Source organism: Gobio gobio (genome assembly GCF_949357685.1).
Source record: "Gobio gobio genome assembly, chromosome: 2".
Lineage (NCBI taxonomy): Eukaryota > Metazoa > Chordata > Actinopteri > Cypriniformes > Gobionidae > Gobio > Gobio gobio.
The window spans coordinates 76934760-76956550 of NC_137098.1; positions in this window are offsets into that span (position 1 = coordinate 76934760).

The following is a 21791-nucleotide window of genomic DNA, read 5'->3' on the forward strand; positions in this document are numbered from 1 at the left end:
AAGAAAGAAAAGGCCAATTGGGTAATATTCAATGTTCTTTAGAATGATGTATTGTATTATTGTATTGTTCTTCTGTTAGTAATCTACATTCTGTTTCCAGCCTCATCTTTCAGAAACACCCAATATATTAGAAAAGATGTTTCACTTACCCAGTAAAAGTGACAGAGTCCTGATGAAAACCCTCATGTTCACTTCTCGATTCTTTCTGCTTTTATTTGAGCACTGAATGAAAGTTGTTCCTGTGAGAGAGAAAGAGAGATGAGAGATGATAGAATGATGCAAAAGTTCAGCTCTACATACCAGTGTGACTTCAGTCAGTCGTGTCACATGATCATATTTCTCCTCCTCTATATGTTATTCCCTCCCATATATTTTTTAAAAGCAGACTTACCTTTAGATGTAGCCTAGGCTACATACATATTAATATAAGATATTAATTAATTGCTTAACTGACTACTGTGCTAGAGTAAAGTAGCCTAATGTTACAATGTATATTAAGTAAATGCTTAATATTATACAATTATTATAATTTATCTATATGGGTTATTGTTTGTTTTTTAAAGTTAGGCTATATATAATTTCTAAAAGTATAGGCTAATTTACACAGCACATATTTATAACTGAAAACACACACCACTTTATTCACTTTCACATAATAATGTTTTTGTAATTTGGTGTTTACTTTGTTGTATAGTTTGTTATACTGTTCTGTCTCTGTTTTGTTTCCAGGAACATCTGATGAGTGCTATAATAAAATGACTTCATTATATTTAAAATATGTTTTGATATTCATTTTATTTATATTATTAATATTTTATTTACCCATAAACGTGTCTTTAGGAAGCCATAAGTTATAGAGACAAGAATAACTTTTGCCATTTAAATGCCACATTCATTTACTGAGGACCCATACAGCCAATGATCATGTGTGAAAACACATACATACTCTTAGAACATACTCTTGATCACTTAGAAATCAAAACTAAGGTTTGAGAAAGAAAGAATATGCATACAACAAAATATATTGTTTCATAGCAGCTTCAGTAACAAGTTCAAAACAAATTCTGCTGTAAACCGGCTCTATCAAGCCAATATAGTGTCAATATTCAGCTCAAGTGACTTCAGTGTTGATTCAGTTCAGTTGATTTCAGTTCAACTGTAAATTCCTCAGTTGTGCATTGTGTAGTTAGTTATATGCAAAAACAACATTTTTGGAAATAGTTAAAATAGTTTTGCACAAAGTGTTGCTTTTGCAAGAGATGTCTGATGTTTTGTGTGTAGAGTTACAAGAAATGGAGCCATATTTTCAGAAATTGTGTGTAAGCAATTAGATAAAACTGTAAATGAATCCAGTTTATTTTAGTTCAGGACTCATAGTCCAGGTGTTAGTAATCTGTGCTTAATCTTTGTTCCAGGCAACAATTTTTTAACTCACGATTAAATAGATTAAGGCCTACTCTTGGCATAATTTAAACCCTGTCCAGGAAACCACCTCTTGAAAATCTGCATTGATAATTCATAAAATGTGGTGTGAGCTCAATTTAAATGACAATTACAGAAAAACACAATCTGACTTAACTATAAACAAACAAACTTGTACTTTTCACATTTATGATTAATAGCCATTTAAAAAATCATTCACAGTGCAGGGTGGAAAAATTAATGTTGGTATGTAAACTGTATGCTTTACTTGATTTATTTGTGTGCTTTGGTTCATTGTCTTGTTGCATCACATAACCTCTCTAAAGGTTGAAGACATGAACTGCTGTCCTGTATTTTTTTATTTTTTTTACATAACATTGGTTATTGCTAATGACATACAGAGTAATTAATCTACACTGTGAGCCCAGACAAGTTGAATCTACTTAAAAAATTGGAGCAAACTGGTTGCCCTAAAAATTTAGTAATGTGTACTAAAACGAGTACATTTAACTTAAATTTAAGTTAACATTTTAACTTAAACTTTAAACTTGTTTTAGTCAAAAAAATTCAGAACCTAGATAAAACTCCCCCTGCTGCTATACTCTGATTTGCATTTGTGTAGCTCACAGCATGTTCATTTACATGATAAAGCCTCCCCTAGAATTAAGGGGAGGGGGGGTCATGGGGGGACAACTGCCAAGCAAGACCCACGTCAATTTCCGACAATTTACGGCAGTTTTCGGTGTTGCCTGCAAATTGCCGTGCACAGTCGTAAACCTGAAGTTTCACGGCAATCTACAGTGCCACATACTGACGAAAATCCCACTTTTCATGCAGTGGAAAGCGCGAGTATCACGCCAAATGTGTGAGAGTTGGCAACCCTGTCTGTAACATTTATCTGCTGCTTCATCTTTCAATGCACTGCACAACTGCTCCTGATGGAAAACACAAGGAAATGATTTGGCGGCCTCACATTACGCTGCAGGTTTAAATGTGATGCCTGAATATAAATTATTTACTTTTCATGCAGTACACTTTTCTGAATTTGACTTTTTTTTTACTTTGTGTAATTTTTGAGGACTGGTCTTACAGGACTCTTCAAGAGATAGGACGCAAATGAGCAATAATGGCTTTTAATAACAAGACTGAAGTAGAGACAGTAGGAGAGTGAGGCGTGAAACAGATCAAACAGTATGTCAGATGACACAAGGACTGACGGGAAGGATGACCATGGAGACTTTTGGATGGAAAGTGTGCCAAGCAGGAGTACACAGGACCCAAAGCTCATAGTAGATCTCAGATGTGGCCTAAGTCTTGCTGCCAGGTAGAAACTCGCAGAACCAGAGGCTTGTTAGACAGCTGCATCAGACCTGCTGCCAGGCAGTGAGAGTCCGTGGCCAGGGAACTCCGGAAACAGGGCAGGGCAGGACCAGACATGAGATGATAAACAGGAGGAGACTGTTGAAGAATTCTCTTTCCATAAAAATTACTTTGCAAATGATTAAGGATTTCAGAAAAAGGCTTTATTCACACCAACCACACAACAAAGCCTGGGGGTTCTTGCAAGGACCACCCCACTCTTTGGACTTTCTGTTACATATATACCACAGTTGTTTTCCTATTATGGTAACAAGCTTTAAGCACCTGGCTCACATTTCACTGTATTCCAAGTTCTTTTTCTGGAGGACACAAATCCTATGCTTGTCATTTTAAAGGACTTTCTCAAAGTCAATGCACATGCACAGTACACAGTTAAACATAATAGTGTCTTTGAATTAGCCTTAAATTGCTAATTTCTAAATAAATAAAATCTTCTACATTCCCCCCTCTGGGGCTTGTCCAAGTCCCACCTTCACTAACCTTTTCCCAGATGTGTAGTTTCAGAATCTAGCTTTTTCAGTTATGCTACCTAATGACTTAAAATAAGTCACTCAGTTTCACTACCAATGACTAGATTATGCAACCACACTCCGGAGGAATATTAGAACCAAACATCTCCTTCCCGATTTTGCTTTGTTTTCTTTTTATGGAATGGAGTAAACGATTCTAATTTCCCTAATTCCTATGTCTTATCATAAATACATTGTTATAAGCGTGAGCGTGCAATTTGTTCAGCCTTGCCTGTGGTTGTCACAGTTATGTAGAATATTCAAACATCAAACCATGCATTATATTATTAAAAGTTCTCTTTATATCATAGTCATCTTCTTCAACCCAGACACTTTGCGCATCGTAGAGGGTCACCCTTTGGGGAGGGGTTAGGCTAGCACATACACCCAGGGTCTGGCTCATCATTCATCTTCTTCGTCCTCATTGGAGGTACTTGAATCAACTTCCAATGCTTGCAATATCCAGTTTGTTTTATCAGGCAAGTCCTTATTATCCATTAAGTTGTCATTGTCCTGATGTTTTAGCACTTCCATATGCTTAATCGTGGTTTGGACAACTAATGATCTTGCTATAGGAATTACACAACAGAATAATATTCCTCCTATTAATAATGCTATTCCTACGAATATTCCTATTTTAGTGAACCATGCTCCCATTGCCCCAAACTTGAAATCTAACCAGTCAAACATTCGGCCTTCACTTCCAGCATTTGCCTTAACTTCTATTCTTAAATTTTTTATTTTCAACATAGCTTCACTAAATTTCCCTCCTGGCGCAGTATTATTTGGTATAAAAGTACAACACTGATCTCCAAACATAATACATACACCTCCTTTGTCTGCTAGCAACCAATCCAGGGCTTGCCTATTTTGCCATGTCATTCTACTTGTTTCTTTTAGTTGTTCTCCTAGTGCGGCTAATGCATCATCAGTAGGGGTGTAACGATTCGTTTTAACAACGATTCGATTCGTATCACGATTTGAGGTTGTCGATACGATTCAAGGACGATATTGGTTCATTTAGAACGATACGATCCGAAACGATTCAGTGACTTGAAATCGATTCAGTAACTTTTTAGCCAAAAATTGTGTGACTGAAATAAATATCTGGATACTGGTCAGTGCAGGTGAAGTTTCCAAGATTCCTGTTGTTTCTTGTAAGGGAATTAGGTATAAATTAATTATGGATATAAACAAACAAGTAAACAACAATTAATGGCAAATGCATTCAAATTTTATTTGAATAAAGTGCAACCAACAGTTTAGGTTGAATTAAAAGGAAGTTAACCTTTTCTGCTCTCATTTTCAATTTTCAATACATTTTCAATAAAAGCACAGTAAGTGCAACCAACATTTCAACAGTAGGTTAACCTGCTACTTCTGCTTTTGTTATCCAACATATTAATATTACAATATTAATATCAAAAATAAAGTGCAACTAACTACTCTTCAGGTTTAATTAATAGTAGGTTTACCTGCTACTTTTGCTGTTGTTTTACAACATTAAAATAATACAAATACAATATTAATATAAAAAATAAAGTGCAACCAACATTTCTTCAGGTTGAATAAACTGGCTGAACCTGCTACTACTCTCAGTTTAATAAACAAACAATATTTAACAAAGATCAAATGTAACCAACTACTCTTCAATGACTCTACAGATTTCTTTTTCAAAAATATCAACATGATCTGACCGCAGAACACTTCTCTGTGCGTTCACTATGTCGCCAGCAGTACTAAAGCTCGCTCTGCAGGCACACTAGTGTCAGGAATGCACAGGTGACAAGCAAGGGTTGAAAGTACAGGTAAAACGTTACTAACTTAGCTCTTTCTCCTGGTGGCTTGATCATTTCTCGCACGTTGGCTTCTCTGTCATCCGCCATGCTGTTTTGTTTTCTTTGCGCTGCTGCTGGTGCGTGCGTTGCGATGATGTCACAGATAGGCAGACTTAATCGAGTAACGTTTAACGGCTTTATCATTATCATATATCCATATAAAGTCTGACGTGCTTAAATCCAATGCGTTATTTCCCATGATCGATACAATCGATTGATTACCTTTTAAAACGATGTTAGATCGATATATGTCGTCCGGAAGGCCATCTTGCCGAGCACAGATCGATGTAGTTAGATCATAGGAAAATAAATCGATACATCGATGTAGTAGATGAATCGTTACACCCCTAATCATCAGTGTAATTGATAAATCTTTGCTGATTATAGTAAATATAATTAATCCATTCTGTGTTTTTGTTTTGTGTAATCCATATAAAAATGGATTCAAATCCTGATTTTACTTCATCTCTTGCTTTGTATTCCTGAGGTATCCCTCTAGGTTGACTAATTGAATCTATGTGTATATTAGGGTCTGGTGCATAAGCTCTTTTGGTTCTATTTGTGTTTTGTATTATATTTTGTTCTGGATCCCACTCTATTAAAGTAATTTCTTGAATTAATCTTACTCTAGCGCATACTCCTGTCCAGTTTAGTGGCAAAGAAGCTAGAAGTGTTTTTCTCCCACAAGCCCAAAAGAAATCTGCTACTACCATTGTCTGATCTTCATATACTTCTATTGACGGTAGTGCTATAGTTTGCGTTTTACAGTCTTTTTCATCTGGATACATTTTTTCCCCATTTCTTATTCCTAGTGCTTGTGGTTCTGGGGCTCTTACAGGTACTTTTGTGTCCCAACCCTTTTCTCTATCTAAGTCCCAAATAGTAGCACATTTTCCTTTAAACTTTCCCAAATTATGAGCTCCTTTTGGTTTGTTAAAACACTCATATTCTTGATTATAATCTATACTGTACCATTTAGGTACTTCTATTTTTTCCTTCTCCAGTTTAATGTTTGCATTTACGTCCCAATATCTACACCAATCTCCCCAATGTGGTCTACTAAATTTATCTTGAAGTTTAGAATTTCCCATAAAACCTAAACATTCTGCTGAGCAGTAAGGTCTAAAAAAGTCATCTGTGTGGCAAAAGTGACTTTTAAATTCAGCACATTTTACGTAATCATGCGTATTTGGAACAACTATTACCTTATTTAAGGGTGATTTAGAACACATTAAGCAATTTCTCAAACCTGTTTCTTTTGCTGTAAATGATGCCCATTTATACCAATCATTATTTTGCGCTGTTTCCCATAGCTCATCTTCTTCGCTATTTTTCTCAATTTCCTCATCCGTCGCATCTCTACGTTGTTTTATTTTTTGTACTTCAATCAATTTTTGTTCGTCAGGTGTCATTGTTGGGCTATTATTAGGACTAACAGGACTAACCGAGGTCCTTAAAGTCAATTGTAAGGAAGTCTGGGTGCTCTTCACAACAGTTTGATCCTGGACGGAGGATTGGGTGCTGATGCTTATGGCTTGAGCTGGTAGTGTCAGATGCAGCAGATATGCAATCATCATCAGACACATCATTGGACTCCGTCTGTTGATTTTCTCTGGTTTCAACATTTTGCACCCTTTCATCCGTTTCTGGACTTGCTTCCTCGCTTTCTTTTTGCTGCCTTTCTCTGGGAACTCTTGTGCAGTGGTTCAAATGATACCAGGTGGTACTTCCTTCCACTTGGAGTGCAGTTGGAGTAGCTGTCACCACCTTATGAGGTCCCGTTCTCCTGGGTTGATTCCACTTTCTCCTGAATACTCGCAGATACACCTGGTCACCTGGGACAACTGGACAAGATGTTTCTGTCTCCTCACTGGGCTGCTTTCTTTTTTCCTGCAAATATATAGCTTTATGTATTGCAGTTAGTTTCCTCATATAAGATCTTAATTCCATTTGCAATTGTTCTAACGGGGGTCCCTTGTAGGGACCTCTGCAATATGGTACAGGCATGGGTCGACCCGTAAGCATTTCATGCGGTGTTAAATGCGTGATTCTGTTAGTTTGCATGCGACAACTCATCAGTGCAAGTGGTAGTGCATCAATCCAGTTTAATTTAGTACTTTCACATATTTTGCTAATTTTGGCCTTGAGTATTAAATTAAATCGTTCGACTTGGCCTTGACTTTGAGGCCTATAGATGCAACCAAGTCTTTGTTTTATTCTAAGCTGCTGCAATACTTGTTTTACAGTTTTTTGAATAAACGCTGACCCGTTATCTGAACTTATTTCTGATGGTATTCCAAATCTAGGAATTACCTCTCTTGTTAGAAATTTGATTACTGTTCCTGACCCCTCATCTGCAGATGGTACTGCTTCCACCCATCTACTAAATCGATCAACTATCACAAGCATATATCGTTTTCCTTGTATTCGCTTTATCATGTCCACATAATCCATTACAAGATGCTTGAAAGGTCCTTCCGGCACTGGTATGTGGCCAATTGGTGTCGCTGTTCCCTTTCTAACATTGTATTTGGCCAATATTTCACATGTGGACAGAAAATTGTCTACCATCGCATATAAATATGGCGACCAATACCCTTGTTGTTTAATTTTCCTTATCACTTCCCCCCTCGCGCAGTGATCAAATCCATGCGCATCTGAAATTAGAATGTTTAAAAGTGCTGTTGGTGCAACAATCTGTCCTTCATGTGAACGCCAAATATCTTTTTCATCTTTTTGGGCCCCCCTCTGATGCCACATAGAATGTTCATAAGGGCCTGCTTGCTGCTGTATTCGAACAATATCTTCCAGTTGTGGTTGTGGTTCTATCAAAACTACTGGAGTAATTATCGCCACTAAACATCCTGAAGCTTTTTTAGCCTCCAAATCTGCTGCATTGTTACCTTTAATTACAAAGTCATTTCCTTTTTTGTGAGCTTGACATTTGATGACTGCTAACCTTTTTGGGAGCATCATAGCAGTTATTAATTGACATATTTGCTCAGAATGCTGGATGGGAGATCCATCAGACTTTTTGAAGCCTCTCTGTTTCCAAACTGCTCCAAATAAATGACACACCCCATGAGCATATGCTGAATCTGTAAAAATGTTTGCGACTTGTCCCTTTGCAAGTTGACATGCATCTGTAAGGGCTTTTAATTCTGCTAATTGAGCAGAACAAGGTTGTGCACAATGTTGAGATACTACAGGCACAAACTCTTCTATGTTTTTTCATATTACTGAATATCCTGTATGATTTCCCAAGTGATCTTTAAAACTAGATCCATCTACAAAGTAAATGACTTCTGCTTCAGAGATCGGTGTTGATTCAAGATCTGGTCGTAATCTTGTGAATGCCAGTGAATTGGCCACACACTCATGTGGCTCTCCTTCGTAATCCAAAGGAATCAATTCAGCTGGATTCACTGTATTGCATCGTTTAATAGTAACATCTGGGTACGTAAGCAATGATGAATATGCTAAAATGCGAGCTTGTGTTAAAACAAATTTTCCTTGCTCTATTAGTTCAACAATTTTATGATGTGCATATATAGTTACTGGGTACCCCATAGTTATTGTAGAGGCTTTCTCATATGCATAGTATACTGCTGCAAGGCCCTGCTGATAGCATGGCGGGTAGCCCTGTGCTACACTGTCTAGCCTAGTGCTATAATAAGCTATAGGCTGCTTTTTCCTGCCACTGCAAGTCTCTTGCATCAGCACAGCTGATGCATAGCCGTCAGTTCTATTTGCCACATATAACTCAAATGTTTTAGTGTAGTCAGGATTTCCAATCACAGGTTCTTTTTGCAATTCCTTTTTAATAGATTCAAACGCTACCAAAGCATCTGTATTCCATTCTAATGAATTTCCTAAGTTTTGTAATCCTGCCTCTTTCATGATTTCTCTTAATGGAGCTGTTTTTATTGCATAGTCTTCTATCCAATCAGCATTGAAACCAGTCATTCCTAGAAAAGTCATCATTTGTTTTACTGTTTTTGGCAATGGTACTTTACTTATGCCCTCTAATTGTTCTGGAGCAATGGCCCTTGTACCATATGAAATTATCCTTCCTAAGTATTCAACCTGTGGTTGGCAATATTGTAGTTTACTTTTAGATACCTTATGACCTCCCTGGGCTAATTTTGTTAGGACTTTAATAGAATCTTTGTGACACTGTTCTCGAGTTGTTGAACAAATCATCAAATCATCTACATATTGTATCAAAGTACTGTCTATCATTAGGTCTTCTAAATCAGCCTTGAGAACCTGATTGAATATATGTGGTGAATGTTTAAATCCTTGCGGCATTCGAGTATAAGTATATTGTTTATTTGCATATGTGAATGCAAATAAGTACCTACTTTCTTCTTCTACAGGAATGCTGAAAAAGGCATTACATAAATCTATCACCGTGAAATATTTAGCATCTGGGGGGATATTTGTCAATAATGTGTGCGGGTTTGGAACATCAGCTGGCCAATCTTCTGCTATCTCATTAATTGCTCGTAAATCATGCACAAGGCGCCATTTTGTTTTATTTGCTTTTATTACAGGCAAAATTGGAGTGTTACAGTAACTGTTTGTTTCTATTAATACTCCTACTTTTTCTAATCCTTCAATTGTGGTTTTTATGCCTGCTTCTGCTTCTTTTTTTAATGGGTATTGTGATTTTCTTGGAAGTCTTACACCTGGCTTAAGTTGTATTCTTATTGGGCTGGCTGATTTGACCAATCCTACATCTGTGTCATGTTGCGACCATAAATCAATTGGCACTTGTTGCTCCATTTCCTTAAATAGCTCACTCTTAACAGACTCTGTTGATTTTGATTTTGCTATCATTTGTTTTTGTACTTTTTGATTTATAACTATTTCTTGAGGAATCCCCATTAATTTTGTTTCACACAAAACTTTTATGAAATTTTTGTCAACAGAGTGAAAAATTAATGGATTTATTGTTGAATTCCACCGGCATTGTTCAGCTTTTTTCATCATTGGCCCTAAGTCTTTGGCTTCCCAATTCTTTCCTGTATATAAAGATACATGCGGAACAGAATTTGGTACATTAAACCAACTTTTTGTAAATTCATTTTCAGTTATATTCATTGCTGCTCCCTGTTTACCTATTATGATGTATTTTGAGGTAATCTCAATTTTTTGACTGTCCGTTTCTTTTTGCCATTTCTTTTCTATTTTTTCATCTCTCCCATCGTCATATATCATAGTACAGTGAAATCCTGACTTTGGTAACTGCGCTTCAGAAATCTGCGCTTCAATAAACTTTCCCCATTTATTAATGATTTGTCTTACATCATTTTCTATTTGTCCTATCCAGTATACATTTGCTTTTGGCTCAGAAATCATCATTTGAGTTTTTATTCCTTGTAAGTCTATATACACTCCTTCTGGAGAACACCAAATTTGAAGTCCTAATTTGCATAATGCATCTCTTCCTAACAAATTTACAGGAGTTTGATTTGATACAAGAACTGGTAAGGTCACACTTTTATTTTTAGTCTGTAAGCAAACTGGAGCTGTCATAGGAATTAACTGTTTTTGTCCCGAGAATCCTATTGTCTTTGCAAATTTTCCAGACAAGGGGAGATGTGAGGCATAATTCGAATTAAGACAAGTTAGTACGGCCCCCGTATCAATTAACATGGGCGTGTCTTTACCCTCTATTTTTACTTTTAACATTGGATCTTGATCAGCATTAGTTGTTAAAATTGGAAGCTGAATTTCCCCTATAGGATTCTCTGGGCACCCCTAATATCCCTGATTGGGACCTCCCCATGGATTTACTGGGCCTCTACATGGACTTTGATAGGGCTGTTGCCACCTCCCCCACCTTCCACCCCTGAGTGACTGTTGCCATGAATTGTTTGGGCACCTGGTTTTGTTATGTCCAGGCTGTCCACACCCCCAGCACAGAGAAAGAGTGTCTTTTCCTCTTTGTCCTCCTTCTATTGGATTTCTTTTCCATCCTGCTGGCCCTTGTTGCTGAGCATAGACATTGACCATGGGTGCAGGAACCTGTTGTAAATTTGGAGAAATTGCTGCAGATGGAGGAAGTTGCATAGTCAGTGGGTTATTTACAGAGGTATTCACAGAAGCATTTGCAGGAGTCATGACAGCCATCTGCTCTGACTCTTCTCTTTTTAGTGTAGCTTGAGTCTTTTTCTTATGGCTGTTTATTAAATGTTCAATCTGCAACTGAGTCAACTTTCTTTGAAGCTCTTTTTCTTGATTTTGCAGTTTTTGTTCATTTTTTCTGTATTGTTCTACAGCATGAGTCACATGATCACAGAACTCCTTGTGCGTTTTGGAGTTTAAACCGACCACATCTTCCAGTTTGCTTTTTACTGCTTGTGGCATAGCATCGACCACAGCATTTCTAAACAATGTAGCCATCAATGGGTCTCCTTCTGGATTCCCCTCAGTCTCTTGCTTCCATTTTTTTAATTGTCTCTGCACATATATGATTGGACTTTCAGTGTCCCCCAGCTGTTCCCCTTTTAGCGATTTAGGATCTACCCGAGTAGGATACTCATTTCGCAAAGCCTGCCATATTGCTGGACGATATGCATCAAACACAGTCCCATCCACATAGCAAGAGTTCACAGCTCTGTCTAGGTCAGCAGCTTGAAGAATTTCTTCCATTTTTGATCCACCTAGAATTTTCGCCAGAAGTGCTTTAATGTCCCCCACAGATAACAACTTCCCCATTGTTTCTTCCTCAAACACTCTAATCCACTTTCCAGCCCCCTCATGAATGTCAGGTAGGGACGTGACAAGGCCCATTAAGTCCTGTGACTTCCAAGGTACGTAAGAAACTTGAGCCCCACGAATTAAAATAGGTAATTGTTTTGTCAGGGTTCTTAACTTCCCTGTCTCTCTCCCCTGTGACCACCTTTCTGCATTTTCCTCTTCTATATTTAAACTATCTAATAGTCTCTTTCTATCACTCGCCCTCCTCTCTGTACGTTTTATCAATTCTTCTGTTTCTTTGATACTTTTATCTAAGTCTTCGATTTGTGTTTCTGTTTCAACTTCTTTTCTTTCTGCCTGTTTATCCGCATACTTAGTTTTTAGCTGCTCTAATGCTTCTCGTGCTTGTTCATAACAATCTAACGGTATATTTTTCTCAAATGTTTTACTTTTCTCCTTTTGTCTCACATCTTGTCTTGTTTGTTTTTCGTTTTATAACTCCACCTGTCCTTCCATTTGCATTTCACCTATGACCTCGACCAACCCTTTTAGAACTGGGAACTGCCCTTCTGGAGTTACATTTGACAGAGTGTTAGAAAACATGTGTTCTTTATTTTTTGTTTCCTTGTCTACTTCTTTTAAAATCTTCCTTGCCTGTCTTATGTTTCTTAATAATTCTTCTCCTTCTTTTCTGAACAATGCCAGCACTGCTTTTTCCTTTTCTCTTTTAATTTCTCTCTTCTTTTTCTTTAAACTGTTCTTGATTTTGTAATTTTTTATCAAGGTTTCCATTTCTTCGCATAATGTTACATCAAATGTCCCTTCTTTTGGCCATTTGGTTATCATATTCTGAGTTCTTTTTTGCCATTTATTTGACATCTCATCTATTAATTCTTTACACAGTGGGTATTTTGAGCCTAACATTTCCACCGGAGTGGCCATAATTGTCCTTTAATCAATAACTATTTTAATAAACAATTTCTAGACCTGATTCACTTCTTTAACTTACTTTACTTTACTTTCTTTAACTTTAACTTGTTTTCAAATATAATTTTCAAATTAATCACTTATTTATTTCTTTTATTTTATTTACCTTTGCCTTTTTACTTTCATCATATACAATATCTGCTAATCAACAGCTACTTTTTAATTTTCCAATTTTTAATTTTACTATTTAACTTTACATTAATAAAATTATTCACCAATTGTCATATGGCTTCTTTATTTTATTCTAATTCTGCAACACCACTCTTCCTAACTGAATGTCTCTCGGGCTCATTCAGACATTCTTTTATCTCTTTCTCAAATGAAATGTGTACCTCCAACACAGAATGCTGGAAGACACCCTCACAAGAGGAAAAGCTTATTTTTAACCACTGACACTCAAACTTGCACACACATACACACACACTATTCTTAGCCACAGGCAGTCCAGCAAACACACTCTATTCTATACTTTTAAGAAAATAATTATTGTTTTACTCTTAATTTTTTCCTTATTTATTTAACTTAATCAAATCGATACACTTCCTCAACACGATTTGTATTTCTTATTTTTTAATTTAATCAAATCAATGCACTAATTCTTATTGTCAAGTCTATTGATACACTTCCTCAACTCAATAACTTACAATTAAAACTCTTTTTGTCCAATTTATCAATACACTTCCTCAACATGATAAACCACAATTAAAACCTTATCAATACACTTCCCCAACATGATAAAGCACAATTAAAACCTTTTTATCAAGTTTTATCAATACACTTCCTCAACATGATAAAACACAATTGAAACTTTATCAATACACTTCCCCAACATGATAAAGCTCAATTAAAACCTTTTTTTTCAAATTTATCGATACACTTCCTCAACACGATAAAACACAATTAAAACCTTATCGATACACTTCCTCAACACGATAAAGCACAATTAAAACCTTTTATCAAGTTTTATCAATACACTTCCTCAACATGATAAAACACAATTGAAACTTTATCAATACACTTCCCCAACATGATAAAGCTCAATTAAAACCTTTTTTTCAAATTTATCGATACACTTCCTCAACACGATAAAACACAATTAAAACCTTATCGATACACTTCCTCAACACGATAAAGCACAATTAAAACCTTTTATCAAGTTTTATCAATACACTTCCTCAACATGATAAAACACAATTGAAACTTTATCAATACACTTCCCCAACATGATAAAGCTCAATTAAACCTTTTTTTCAAATTTATCTGGCTTGACAAGAATACACATAACCTAATTTACGCTTCTACATATTTCCTTATCCCCAAGGCCTTTTTGTTAGAAATTCTACAGCATGCATTTATTCTGAAATCAAAAATCCTTTTCAGTTCTTTAAATTTGGAGAAGCTGTCTCACCACAACAGGTACATTTCTGGCGAATGACACAAACTTTAAGCAAAAACTGCTTACCGTGGCCACTTGTTTGTGCTGATTCGTCCAGGAACACCCTGCCGCGGTTCTTTATCAGCTCCTGAGCCAGTCCCATCTGGGGTGCCAAATATGTTGAAGAATTCTCTTTCCATAAAAATTACTTTGCAAATGATTAAGGATTTCAGAAAAAGGCTTTATTCACACCAACCACACAACAAAGCCTGGGGGTTCTTGCAAGGACCACCCCACTCTTTGGACTTTCTGTTACATATATACCACAGTTGTTTTCCTATTATGGTAACAAGCTTTAAGCACCTGGCTCACATTTCACTGTATTCCAAGTTCTTTTTCTGGAGGACACAAATCCTATGCTTGTCATTTTAAAGGACTTTCTCAAAGTCAATGCACATGCACAGTACACAGTTAAACATAATAGTGTCTTTGAATTAGCCTTAAATTGCTAATTTCTAAATAAATAAAATCTTCTACAAGACTCAGAACAAGACAACAAGAGCTGACAAAACAAATAATAAACTAAATATAACTGGAACTAGCAAATGGAAAATAAATTATATAATGAATAACTGGAACTAGCCAACAAAGGAAATAAGAGCAGTAACAAAAAAAGTCAAACGAGAAATAATAATAAAAAAAAAGCTTGGGAAAACTAGAGCAAAATAAAGACTGAAAACTTGACTAGACAAAAAAAAATTCTGGAACAAAGAAAAACTGGGGGGAAAAAAACAATATAAAATAAATCCAAAGCTAGAACTGACCGAGATATTAGCTTTAGCACTGACTGACAAGAGACACATGCACACACTGAGTGAATACAACAAACCAGCAAAGACAACAGGGAAAGGAACTCAATATAAGGGGATCAGCACATGAGGATCAGATGAGCACAATTAGTGAAACGAGGACTCCGAAATCGCCCCCTATACCCTTAAATAGGGCACATTTGAGAGGACAGCCATTTGTAGTGGTGTCTGAAACCATAGTGGAGGTTATTGAGTGCACTCATTCTATCAGCTGACAGCGGCTGTCCGAATTTGCTCACTTGTTTTCATTCACTCCATCAAGTGAACTGTATTAGTGGACTAAAGTAGAGAATAGTGATCGAGGGTTTAGGGGGCAATTTCAGATTCAGCCAAGAAACAGTGGGCGTGGGAAACAAGTAGGTGGGACTAAAGAAACACATGGCCAACACAAAGAAAGACAGAGCAATGTGGACAGACACGAGACAAACATAAGGTGTGTTCCACATCAGCTGCGGCTGGATGCAACTGATCAGCGAGAGTAGCCGCGTGCAGGCGGGGAGGAGCTGCAAACGGAGACGTGAAGTCGGACACTTTCTGCTTCCCGCAGTGACGCTCGCGCTGTGTTTGCATACTTTATCAGCTGAAGTGAAATAAATGCAATATTTGGCAATACACAGATGTTTCAGAGACATTATTGTCATGTAATACTTCATGTACTTCTTAATACAGGGTGTGTTTGTACAAGAATAAAGTTCAACATATAAGCCTACACTATCAATGAAGTGGGGTCTATGTTTTAATCAGTTATATTTTGATAAACATGACAATATAACATTGCGACTACATGAAAGGAGGTTTTACTGTTATAAAAAACAGATTTATAGTAATTTATTAGCATTAGTAGAGCTGAAGGTTTTAGAATAAACACGAAACACACGTGATCGATGTCATGCGGTGAATCTGGCCAATCGTGGAACAGCTGTGTCGTCATCAGAGCCCGTGCAGCCTCAAGCAGCTGCTCTGGAGAAACTGCACCGGTTGTATTGGCCAGCTGCTCTCGAATCGCTCTCGCGGCACTTTGTTGACATACGTCACTGTCACGTGTCATCGGCGCTGCCTCAAGTCGGACAAAATTTCTAACCGGCATGCACTGCTTCAAGTCAGCCGCCGATCGGTCTGTGCATCGCTGGGTGAAGTCGAACAAGCCTAAAGAAACATTGAACAGAGACAAGACAGACAAGACTGTCAATTAGTTTAAAGGGGTCATGAATTGAGAAATGAACTTTCCTTGAGCTTTTGATATATAAAAGGTCATGGTAATATAAGAATATCCTGAAGTTTGGTTTCACTTAGGAGCCAGTTGCCTTCTAGAAGTTTCAGAGCTAAACACTTCCTTGTTAGTCAAAGAAAAGCTTTTATATAGACTCCAGGCCCAGCAAACAGGTTTTTCAAAGTGGGGATCTATGACGTCAAAGGGAGGCAAGCGCCGCCTCAGCAGAAAAATATCAATACCTACTTCATCACTGCCTGTTTAGCCCCGCCCATCGATTCACGCATGTAACATAGACCTAGTGATAAACCATTGAGCTACAAAGCAATAAACATGCTGTTGCGGATTACAAAATATTGTGTAGTGACTGGGTCCAACAGTAATGCAACATGTAAGTAACTGTGTTAATTCTAATGCCTGATCTGAAATATGATGATTCATGTAGTCAGATGTTCTTTTGTCTGTGTCAGTAAATCAGACCAGTGACCTAAACATCAACTTGCATTGTTTCTCTTAGTAGGATGAAAATAATCTGTTATTATAAGAAAAGTGATCAAAGAAAGCTCCCTTTGCAATCGTTTGAGCAGCGCACGCTGAAGCTATCAATCAATCAGGAGAGTTTATCTGTGACGCTTTTATCAGTGACTCCCATTTTATTCAATGAATCTCTTAACTATATCACGCTTGCACTGTTAGTGAAGATGAAAGCATTCGTTAATGTACAGAAACTGAGTTGCATTGAGGAGATCGCTGCTTTCATGTGCTCAGCATGTGTGTGATCACAATGATCATCACTGCAACCTTTCATGCCACGATCTTAATATAATGCTATGGATCTAAATATAATGCCATAGATCTTAATATAATGCCATAGATATAAATGTAATGCAACACTTTTCACGATTAGTTAACCATGAGAGCTGTAATTGTAAAAAGCCAATCACAGGAGTGGGTGTTTACACTGAAGTCTCTCAGAGGACACGCCCCTTAAAACGGAAAAATGCCTTTTATTTATAAATTATGACAATGTTTGATGTAAAAATTCTAACATTATAAGTGCCCCCCAGGAAACATCATAAAACAATTTAAAAAACGCAGTTTGTGATCCCTTTAATAATTCATAATATTTTGACAGCCCACATTTCATTGTGCAATGGGCCATTAAAGTACCATTAAGGCCCTGTCCACAGGAACACAGGTATTTTCAAAATCCCAGCTTTTTCGACGCAGTTTTGCTGTTCGTCCACACGCAAACGCAGTTTGCTGTTACTGAAACCGGACTTTTTTGAAAACTCCGGCCAGGGTGAAGATTTTTAGAAACTCCGGTTACAGCGTTGTCGTGTAGATGATGAAACCGGAGATTTCGGCTTGTTAAGTTGAAGTGTGCGCCGTTCTCTCCTTTGTTTGATGTCAGATTGTGCACGTTATCGCTTTTGTTTACATGAGTCGAGTCTATGAGGTGGACGTCGCTTTTAATAACTCTGCTAACAGAGCTTATCACATGTATACAGATACATGCGCAGTTATCTCATTGTATTGCAGAAAGGAGGCGCTAGAATGCAATAATACAACATAGTAAGGCAAGTGTGTGAAGCTTCAGTCCACTTGGGCCCTGGCCCTGTGTATACAGTTACCTGTCACTGAGTCCAAAGTAAAGCAACTTGTAGAAGGGTTTCACTGAGCCCATGGCATCCCTCAGTGCATCGGTGCCGTGGATGGGACCTATGTGGAAATCAGGCAGACAATCATAGCGTGGTTTTGCGTTTTCATGTGGACAGTGTGGACGCGATTGTTTTTAAAAAAAGGAAAAACTCCAGTTATAAAAATACCTGTGTAAGTGTGGACTAAGCCTAATGGGAAAAGTGTATACAGTAGGTACATTGGGAATACACTAAAGTAATAAAACTTCTGATCAGGTACGTGAATTTATTTTACATTTTCTTTATTTCTCATAAATACATATATTTACTTTTGTAACTACTTTCTATATGTTTGTGAAGTTGCTTTGCTACCATGCAAAATTGTGAGTAGTGCTCCTACCTGATATTCAAAGTGTGGGCAAATCATTGATATTTTTGCAACTCAAAACATTTCCTGTAATTTTTATCTAGGCTGTTTTTATACTCAACAAGTAGAACTCAAATACAGTTAATTGAATTGAACATTTAATCATAACAGGTCAACAGAGAATTCAACAAAAATAAATGACTAAAGTACTACTTAAATATTTAACAAATGAAATCATTTTATTTGCAATTGGCTAATTGTTATGTTTGCGCGGTAGGCAAAAGTTGCGTTTGGAAATTCTGCCTCTACAGCACCTGTTAGCAGAAACAAACTAGATATAAAGATTACATTGAATTAATGTCCAAAACATTATTGGAAGTCAAATGGACAAAATACAAAGAGGCAGAAATCAGATAAGTTTCAGAAATGCTTCCAAACAAACGCATTATTATAATACAATTGATAATACACATTTTCTGCTTGGGTAAGAATGGCAAATACTAACATACGTTTTGATATTTACCTTGGTGAGAAATGATATCTAAGTGATTTAGTAAATCCAAAGAAAAACTAAATAAACAATAAATGGATGAAATTCACAGTTGTAATACAGTCTAGATGTAAAGACTTAAATAACCTTGTGTGCATACATTTTGTGAGGCTGATGTAGATTTTATTTTGTGTGTGAAGATCAAATCTATGTGGCTGTATTTAGCTGTGGAATACAAAGGAGAGGAGGTTTTACAAATGTGATGCAAATTTTGGTCCTGTTGTTGTAACAGGGAGCCAGCATTAGAATGTGAGTATGAGGTGTGATCTGGCTTAAAATCTTGCTACACCAATGTTTTTGTTAACCTTGAAAGACCCAAATAGAAAAAAAATGTAAAAAAAAAAAATATATATATTTTTTGTCTTGAGTTGGGTTTGGCTCTCTTCTCCTTCCCACCTGTTTGCTATCGCAATCAGCGCGCTCTCTGATTGAGACGCACCTGTTCCTCTTTTCACTGATCTTTCTGGCTATTTAGTGCCTTCTGTTTGTGGCTTCTTTGCCGGATTATTATTGTATGCTTTTCGCTCTAGTTCACGTCTCTCGTTTGCTCTGTCTATCTGTTCGAATCGACCTGTGTTGTCGTGTTGGTCTCACCTGTGTTTCTGTCCAGTTTCCTGCTGTATGTGAGTAACTACCTGGACGCTGTCTGTGGTGCTGAGTGCATTGACTGGGGCTGATTCGCTCGCCTCTGCCTTCCTGTTGCGAGCTCTGTGACCGGCCTGTTTCCAAGGACTGTCATTGTTTGTTTCCTGTGTTAAGCTCCAGATCTGCATCACTCTTTCCTGTGATCGGCAGTCCGCCTAAGTTCCTTTTGTGACTGAATAAACATTTCTGTTCTGCACCTTTGCATTTGGGTCCTCTCTCCGTTCACTGACAGAATAATCCGGCCACCATGGACCCAGCAAAGGAGGCGCCTTTCCGCACTGCTGTTAAGATGCAAGGAGTTCTGCTCGGCAAGCATGAGGAGGAGCTCTCTGTCACCAAGCATGCTGTGGAGAGTCTGGCAGTCCAAGTAACCGAACTCACGAACCAGCTTCACCATCTTCGCCTGGAGCAGTCTGCGGACGCATCTCGTAGTTCCGCGGAGCCTCGAATCAATAATCCCCCCTGTTACTCAGGTGAGCCCTCTGGGTGTCGTGCCTTCTTAACGCAATGCGAGGTGATTTTCTCTCTTCAGTCTACCACATATGCAGAGGAACGTTCCAGGGTTGCCTTCGTTGTCTCTCTCCTCACGGGACGGGCTCGCGACTGGGGGACGGCTCTCTGGGAGGCTGGTTCCGTGTGCTGTCAGCAATTCGCTACCTTTAAGGAGGAAATGATAAGAGTGTTTGATCGCTCCGTCTTCGGAAAGGAAGCTTCTCGGCAGCTCGCCGCCTTGCGCCAGGGTAAGCGTTCCGCTACTGACTTTGCCATTGAGTTTCAGACTTTGGCCGCTACCTGTGAATGGAACAAACCCGCTCTATCTGCACGTTTCCTGGACGGGTTAAACGACAAGCTCAAGGACGAGTTTTTTGCACGTGAGATCCCTTCTCAGTTTAACCAACTGACGGAGCTGGCGATCCGCCTTGACAAGCGTTTTGATCTGCGTCGACGAGCACGCGGTAGCAACCCAGAGCAACCGAGGTATCCTTCCGCCGCACCCTTTTCTGAACCAAGTTCTGATCCTGAACCTATGCAGCTGGGGAGAACACGGATTTCTTCCACTGAACGTCAACGGCGCATACAGGAGGGTCTCTGCCTGTACTGTGGCGGCGCTGGTCATTACGCGGCTACCTGTCCAGTAAAAGGCAAGAGCTCGCCAGTAGATCGGGGAGTACTGGTGAGCGCAACCCCCATGTCCCCACTTCACAAGAACTGCACTATGTTTGATGCTGTCGTGCGCTGGCGGGGTTCATCATTTCCCTGTTCTGCCCTTATTGACTCCGGTGCTGAGGGAAACTTCATGGATGAGAGCTGGGCTATTGAACATGGTATTCCCTTACGGGAACTGTCTGATCCCCCCACTGCTTTTGCATTAGATGGCCGTGTGCTGTCTAACATTCATCGAGCATCCGTAACAGTGAGTCTCACCATTTCTGGTAATCACCAAGAGACTATTTCTTTTTTTACTTTTCATTCCCCACTAGCCCCTATTGTTTTAGGTCACCCATGGTTACAAAAGCATAATCCCCAGATTAATTGGGTGGAGGGGTCTATTTTATCTTGGAGTTTACCATGTCATGTCAAGTGTCTTGTATCTGCTGTCCCCGCTGTCTCTTCTATCTCTGTTTTTCAGGAGGAGTCTATCGATCTTTCTAGGGTTCCTGAGGAGTACCACGATCTGCGGGCAGTGTTCAGTCGTTCACGGGCCACCTCTCTCCCTCCCCATCGACCATACGATTGTAGCATCGATCTTCGCCCTGGTACGATCCCACCTCGCGGGAGGTTATATTCTCTATCTGCACCCGAGCGCGAAGCGCTAGAGAAGTATTTGTCTGAGTCCTTGTCCGCCGGAACTATTGCCCAGTCCTCCTCTCCTGCCGGGGCGGGGTTCTTTTTCGTGAAGAAGAAGGACGGCTCGCTGCGTCCCTGCATTGATTATCGAGGGCTGAACGACATAACCATTAAGAACCGGTATCCGTTACCGTTGATGTCGTCAGCCTTTGAGATCTTGCAGGGAGCGAGAGTCTTCACGAAACTGGACCTCCGCAATGCGTATCATTTAGTACGCATTAAGGAAGGAGACGAGTGGAAGACTGCGTTCAATACCCCTCTAGGCCACTTTGAATACCGCGTTCTTCCTTTCGGGCTGGTAAACGCTCCCGCAGTCTTTCAGGCGCTTGTAAATGACGTTTTGCAAGATATGCTAAATGTCTTCGTCTTTGTGTACTTAGACGATATACTAATTTTCTCGTCCTCGCTCCAGGAGCATGTCCAACACGTACGATGCGTGTTAC